This window comes from Microtus pennsylvanicus, chromosome 6, assembly GCF_037038515.1.
Source record: "Microtus pennsylvanicus isolate mMicPen1 chromosome 6, mMicPen1.hap1, whole genome shotgun sequence".
NCBI lineage: Eukaryota > Metazoa > Chordata > Mammalia > Rodentia > Cricetidae > Microtus > Microtus pennsylvanicus.
In genome coordinates, this window is record NC_134584.1 from 126,808,355 (window position 1) to 126,815,731 (window position 7,377).

The 7,377-nt window shown below is 47.2% G+C and overlaps 1 long non-coding RNA gene across 1 annotated transcript in view; it reads right to left on the reverse strand.

The window, feature by feature from the left end:
• Positions 1-5,966: 5,966 nt before the first annotated feature.
• Positions 5,967-7,377, reverse strand: part of LOC142853012 (uncharacterized) — a 2,753-nt gene continuing 1,342 nt past the window's right edge. The window contains exons 2-3 of the long non-coding RNA XR_012911056.1: positions 7,071-7,269; positions 5,967-6,132 (exon numbers count right to left, since the gene is read on the reverse strand). This is a non-coding gene — a long non-coding RNA (uncharacterized LOC142853012). The remainder of the gene's footprint in view (positions 6,133-7,070; positions 7,270-7,377) is intronic.

The following is a 7,377-nucleotide window of genomic DNA, read 5'->3' on the forward strand; positions in this document are numbered from 1 at the left end:
GGGCTCGCTAACAGGCTAGGCTGGCCGGCCATGCAGAGTCAAAGATCCATCCGAGTTCGCCTCCCCAGCACAAGCAAGTGCCACCACACCTGACAGTTTTTAACTGGGTTCAGGAGATTAAATTCAGATCCTGTGTTTGAACAGCAAGTACTTTATACTGACCACGCTTTCATTTCATCTTCTCATACATACATGCGCACATACACACATAAAGCCAAAGATGTGTTTGGGAAGTTGGGCTCATAATGGTCTCCACTGTCCCATTGTTACCGTACACTGCCGCTGATCAGGGAGAGAAACCAGGTAGCACAGAGCGGGACTGGGGACTGAAGATGTGCCAGCCGTTTAGGATGCACCCAGAAAAGCTTCACGATGGTCCTGTGATCCCAGTGCCTGGGAAATGGAAGTGGGGGAATGGAGAGTTCAAGGTCAGCTTTGGCTTCACAGAGACTTCAAGGGTAGTCTGTCTTCCCTTCAGTGGAGAGACACAGGGTGTCAGCCAGCGTCGGTCTCTAGGGAAGCTGGTCCTCAGGTTCATAATTTCCAAAGAGCAAAACTGATAAAAACTGTGGGTAGAAAAGTGCTCAAATTAAAGTCCTCTAAGTCACCAGTGTCCCAGGAAGCCCCTGCAGAGACTGTTGGAGTTGTCTGTACAGTGTGATCACAGTTCTCAACAGCTCTGATACGTCAGCATGGCCGGGCAGTGTAAAACAGACGGTCTGGATTCTGTCTATAAACAGCAGTGGTCAGTGCAAGCTGGCTCAGCAAGCAGGGTTCGGCCTTGGACATGTGGCATATTCCTATTCCTGCCGGCTGGGAAGATCAGGCAATGTAGTCTTGTCCCTGCCGTCTGCTTCCTTGGAGTCCTCTCTTTGTGTCTTGTCATTCCCATCTTCAATGGAAAAAATCACATGATCTGAAGACAAATCCATTTGGAATCACCGGTTCCATTGTTCAAGAGGAAATAAAAGTAGGGGCCATGGGGACAGCTCAGTTGGTAAAGTGCTTGCCTTGCAAACCCATGGACCAGAACCCATGTGAGAATGCCAAGTGTGGTGGGCGGTGTACACCTGTAATCTCAGTGCTCGTGATGCAGGCACAGATATCTGCACCTTACTGGCCAGATATCCCGGCAGAATCACCACATCCCAGGCTAACGAGAAACCCAGATCCTGAGAAGGGATACTTAAGGTGGTCCTTGTATACACGCACAGGCATGAGCACCTCCCCCCACACACACATGTGCTTGCACACACACAACACAAAACATGCCAGATAGACAGATAGATAGATAGATGATAGATATAGATAGATAAATGATAGATTGATAGATATAGATAGATGCTAGACAGATAGATGATAGATAGATAGATAGATAGATAGATAGATAGATAGATAGATAGATAGATAGATAGATAGATAAGAATAGTTAATGCTCATCTTATCTCATTGGTAGTCCTCCTCTTGGCCAGCACACAGACCTGTTCTTCTGTTTTTGGAAAAGACTTGGAAATTTAAGATACTTGAGGATTGCATTCAACTTCTACCGTGCAACTGAACCTTGACACTTGGTGATAGCATTCTCTGCGCTAACCGGTATCATTACCTATTCAAGTAGACACCAGGAAGAGAACCCAGAGGAAGGCATATTTCGGTCTGGAAGAAGGAGCAGAGCACATCCTCTGAAGAGATCCCAGGGGCCCAGCCTTCCACGGAAGACCGCCATAGAGACCCCAGGAGTCTGCCTTTCCTCAGAGGGCCTCTGAGTTGTTGTCATCTTCCAAGCAACATCTTAGTTTCCATGGCTGGATCATAATGACTGGAGTCCTCACCCCACGTCATCTCTCATGGACTCGGCCAACCTCCCTGCCCTCTGCCCACTCCACCTCTCTGGTTCTCCTTGGCTGGAGAAGAGCCCTGCAGGGACAGGGAGGGAGCAGCCAAAGAGTGCCTGGACATGTTCTTGCACTTGGGTGGCCTCAGTGGCTCTGTGGGCTAAGGTGCTTGCATCCACGCCTGGTCATTTGCCTTCAGCCTCTGGGCCCCACATGGTGAAGGAAGGCAACGGCTCCTGCAAATTATCTTCTCACTCCCACTTGGGGCCTTCTACCTCAAAAAACAAATCAATCACTACTTAGAAAATCAATCAATACATAGAAAAGTCAATGCCTCTAAACTTTAGGTTTCTAATCTCCATCAGGAAATGAAAGCCAGGGACAGTGATGAAGGCCTGTCTGGATGGAGGTTTTCTACGGTGATCGCACATGGTTCATCTCCCGCAGAAGAATCTCTTGTGGATCTAAGCAAGGAGGTGTGTAACGTTTCGCCTTCAGGGGTCTTCATGAAAGGAAGTGCCTTGTAAAGCCTTTGTTTTAGTCATGATGGCTGTGACTTTGGGGGAACCAGGCAGCTTTGGTGAGCAACCAAGGGGTAGGGATGCTGAGGCAGTGAAACTTTGAGGCTGGAGGAGGAAGGAATTGTGAACATGTTGGCACTTACATAGGGCTGTCTGTGTTTGTCTCCAGAGTCTGGAGTAGGAGCTGTTTCATTGGAGATCTGAGATGGAGACTCATGGATGGAATTCCTGGAAAAGTTTTGAGTAAGATAGAGAAGGGGATGTCTGAATGTCTCATTGTCTGGGTATTGTCAACCTTGTCCTGTTAATAATACCTTGGCCTTTCTCTGCATGTGGGCAGCAATAGAATAGTAAAGACAAGATGGCTTTAAAATACGGTGTTGTTTTGTTGTTGTTGTTGTGATAAGACGCCAGGAGACATGCAAGGCTCAGAAATTCCCTTCTGAGATCTCTGCATGCCCGAGTGTGTAAGATGGGGGCAGAGCACATGGCGCTGGCCCCGTCTCCATCTGTGATGCTGACTGAAGAGCTGAGGCCCACGCTGCATGTGTGGCAGATGGCCAGATGGCTCTCAGAGTGCAGGGTATGTATATGGTATTTACATAACACAAATGTGCCCCGAGCAGCTGTCTGCCTGTCTCGCTGACAAAGTGGGAGACACAACCTCCTGAGGTCAGCCACCTGCGGTGTTGCTGTGTCATCCGCTCTGATGTCCGCTGACGTAGACGGATCACCAGGTTCTAGTCTCAGCTACCTCTGGGCAACCCTTGTCCGAAGGATCCAAGAAGGCAGCTTCCACTTACGTGTTTCTGGTGCTGGGAGTGGAACCCAGAGCCTTGCGCAGGGCATGAGCACTCTCTCTCTAAACCATACCCCGTCCCCCAGCCTGCTCTCTTTGATCACATTGAGTCGCACAGTTGCAAAGACAGATTGGAGTCAAAGAGGTCTGGGAAGGAAGGGCGGCTATTGATCTCAGTGAATTGAATCTGATACTCCCAAGAATGGAGCCAGATGCAGGGTCCTGCACCCTACTTTCAACTTCAGGGGACCAAACCTCCCTGACACCCACTCAACTTTCTTCCAGACCACAGAACTGTCATGTTCACGGATCTGATGGAAAAACAACATTTGACAAGAGGCTTTGTAGGAGGAACTTTTACTGAGAACTGAAGTAAGTGAGATGCATGGCCAAGGGTTTCTCTTGAGAACGTAATACCCTCTCTAGTGTATTACTGTATGTACACATACTGCACTGTGCGTACTACAGCGCGTATATACTTTAGAGTCTACACAGATTTTGTAGTAGGAAAGACTTCGCCAGTGTCCCTTGGTGGAAATTCCAGAATCAGGTGGTTGTCATCCTCTGTGCAGACATGACAATGACAACCAGGGCTCCCCAGGAGTGTGAGGGTAACGACATGGATTTTTTGGCATGTGCGTTAATGAGAACACATTAAGATATCAAACGGTGAATATGCGCATGGCTCTTTGGCTCTCTACTGAGCTCGTAAATGCGCTGACATCTCTCTAGGCATGTGCATCTCTTGGTGAGCTGGGTAGTCGTAAGAGCTCATCGCTCCATCTAAAAAGCACGCAGAGGCAGAGTGAGAGAGCCAGTCAGTCTCTCGCTGTAACTTCTGTGATCAGGAGGTCACTGTCACCTGGGAGAGTGGCCCTGTACTGTCTAGTGGAGACTGGTTTCTCTGTGGGATAGAAAACAACCGGCCTGGCTTTCTGGAGTATATAGTATCCCTGTTGATCGAACCCCAAGATTCCTGCCCCTTTCTTAATTTTAATTCATCTTTGCATCTCTCTCTCTCTCTGTCTTTCTCTCTCTTTCTCTCTCTTTCTCTGTGTGTGTGTGTACACATACACATGTGCATGCCCATATATGTGAAGACCAGAGGTTAACATCAGGTGTCTTCCTTGATTCCTCTCTACCTTATTTTCTTTTAGACAGGGTACCTGGAACTCCTTGATTTGGCTAGACTGGATAGCCAGCAACCCCCTGTGCTCTCCCAGCCTCTGCTTTCCACATACTGAGAATACAGACATGGCATGTCCAGTTTTCCATGCATGCTGGGGATCTAAACTGGGATCCTTATTGTTGTGCAGCAAGCACGTGACAGACTGGCCCTCTCCCCAGCCCTGCTCCTTTCTTTATGCTCGTGCACACATTTTCAGAGACTTATTCTCTATTTTTCAAGAGCTAGTTCTGCTGATCGTAGGGCCTGAGCTAACACCAGGGCTATCCTTGGCCAGTGTTGGTCCTAACGTGACTCTTAGGCCCTTGGCTAATCTTTGGTCACCAGAACTAACTTCCCACCTCATGAAGACTCTCTTGGTGTACTGTTGTGTCTGTGTGGCCCTCAACCTTCACGGTCAAGAGTCCTGGACAGTGCCCCCTGCCAAGTCCACTAAGAAACAAGTGTCTACCCTGTCCAGATGCAGCATCTCTTCTAGCTCTTTCTGTCACAATTTAATTCTTGCCTTTCCCTCCCCATGGACTCCTTCTTTCATGTGGTTCTGCACTGAGCTTTTGGTGCATACATCGTTCAAGTACATTTAAACACAGCACTTATTATATTAAGAAAGATTTAGTTCCTGCTAATACACGACTAAGTTTTACTTCCTGCTTTGTTCATAAGCAGCTTGGCTGTGGGCCCCAACATCTCGCCTTTCTGCTTGACTTGGAACCTTCTGGGCCTCTTAATCTCTCTATAGCACTACACTTCAAGGAGATTGGGAAACTCACAGGCAAATGTCAAAGCCAAGAGGCTTCCTGGAACATAGTTAAACCTCTCCTTTCAGAGTTGGCAAGAGGGCTCAGTGGATAAAGGCACATTGCTGTGAAGGTTGATGACCTGAGTTCAATCCCTGGAATCCACACAGTTGAAGGAGAGAAACCATTTCCAATAAGTTAACCTTTGACCTCCGTATACACACTGCGGTATTTGTGGATATGCATGTACTGCACACCGAGGTGCTGCTTCTGATTTTCTTTTGTCCTGACCACCTGGACCCAAACAACCACAGAGAGGCTTTATATTAATTACAAAATACTTGGCTGAAAACTCAGGCTTATTATTAACTAGCTCTTACTTTTAAATTAACCCATTTCTATTAATCTGTGGATTGCTGTGTGTCTCATGGCTTTACCTGTGCTCTTGTATATCTTGTTCCTTGGTGATAAGCTGTACCCCTTGAATACTGTCACATAGCAAATGGCTTCACTGGGTAGCATCTCATCTCGCAGTTGCTACTGCTTGCACAGCCTGGCGACGGGCTGTGGATGCTCAGCCTTTGGAGTTTCCTGTATCTTATGAGTTTCCTTAACTTCCAGAGCACTATGCTGCTCCTCCTCCTCCCTCCAGTGCAGGGTGTTTCACTTGGGGAAATCATCACAAAGCAGAGGAAGAGCAGAGCTTCTAGTAATGAGGGGTGGAGTGGTAAACAAGGTGCATGAGCTAGTCTGGACCATCTGGAACCATCCACAGGATTACTTCCTCGGTTGCCCCTGTTCCTGCATGCTGCTGTGCTTTCTTATAGAAATGCTTCTTGGAAATACTGATGGTCTCATTGCAAGGTAGAAAATCTTACCTGGTGCTGGGATTTCGGACAAAGAACGAGAGTAGGAAAGCATCATTTTGGGAGGAGCTGGGTCTAGGGACTCCTTCGTTGCTTCTATTGCTTGTGAGGAAAACATGACAAGGGTGACACCCGGGGAGGGGGTGACAGGTGGTCCGGGATGGCTGGCAAGTACTGGTCACGGCCATCTGGGAGGTGGAGAAATGGAGATGAATATGGGAAATGGGGAGAGCGCAGGAAGGGAAACAGAAAGAGAACTGCTTTCCCAAGCTTTTTATTTAAATCTACTGAACAGTTGGAAGATAATTATGCTAAATACTTTCTGTTTACCAGTTATTGTCACGTGGACGCGATTGTGCTCTGTCTCCCTTTCACACGCACATATGTGGTTTTCATTCTTATATCTGAAGGACAGCATCATAGGACACATTCATCTCTTCAACCAACCAAAGGTTTCTGCTGTAACTCTTATTTTCCAACACACGAGAAAGATTTTAACAGTTTGCATTTTTTCCCTGTGAGAACAGGAAAATTGTAGGAGCAGGGGCACTGCCTGCAGATAACTAGAAGCTTCCGGGTGCAAATCATCCTCTAAGAGGTAGGCTTGCGTCATCGTGCTATCTCCTCTGCGAGAATTTATCAATGGGTTGTGGTGTCAGAATGCTGTCCTGAGTGCAAATCTACCCAGAGAGTATCTCAAGGAACTCTGTGGGATGTGTGTGTGTGTGTGAATGTGTGTATGAGTATATGTTTGTGTTTATCTGTGAATGTGCATGAATATATTGTGTATTTGAGTGTGTATATGAGAATGTGTGTGTGTGTGTATGCATGAGTACATGTATGGAAATTACAGGAGCTAGACTTTGAATTTTAGTGTTCTTAGGAATCGTCACCAGAGACACAGATGTCTACACACACACACACACACACACACACACACACATTTTATCCTTTACTTTTTTTTCTGATTGAGTCTTCCACTGTAGATCAGGCTGGCTCTGGCCTCAGGATCTTCTTGACTTAGCCTCCTAAGTGTGAGGATGACAGATGTAGGCCTGACAAAATGGACATAATTTTGATTTGAAATGAATGATCCATTAACGATGATTTTTAAAGATGTACTCACAGGGTTGGGGATCTGGGGAGGACCTGTGGGGAAAGTGCTTGATGTCCAGGCATGAGGACCAATGTCAGAGCCCCAGGTCCCAGGTAAGAAGCCAGATATGGTAGCAGGGACCCGTAATCCCAGTACTGGGAAATGAGACAGCCACGTCCTGCTCAGCTCTTCTAGCCAATCAGGTGAGCTCCAGCTTCAGTGAGAAATCCTGTCTCCATCACCAAGAAAGAGATCAATTGAGAAGAAGATATACCTAAGGTGGGTTGACCTTTACCCTCCATACACACGCTTGAGGGCATGCACACACGGACACACG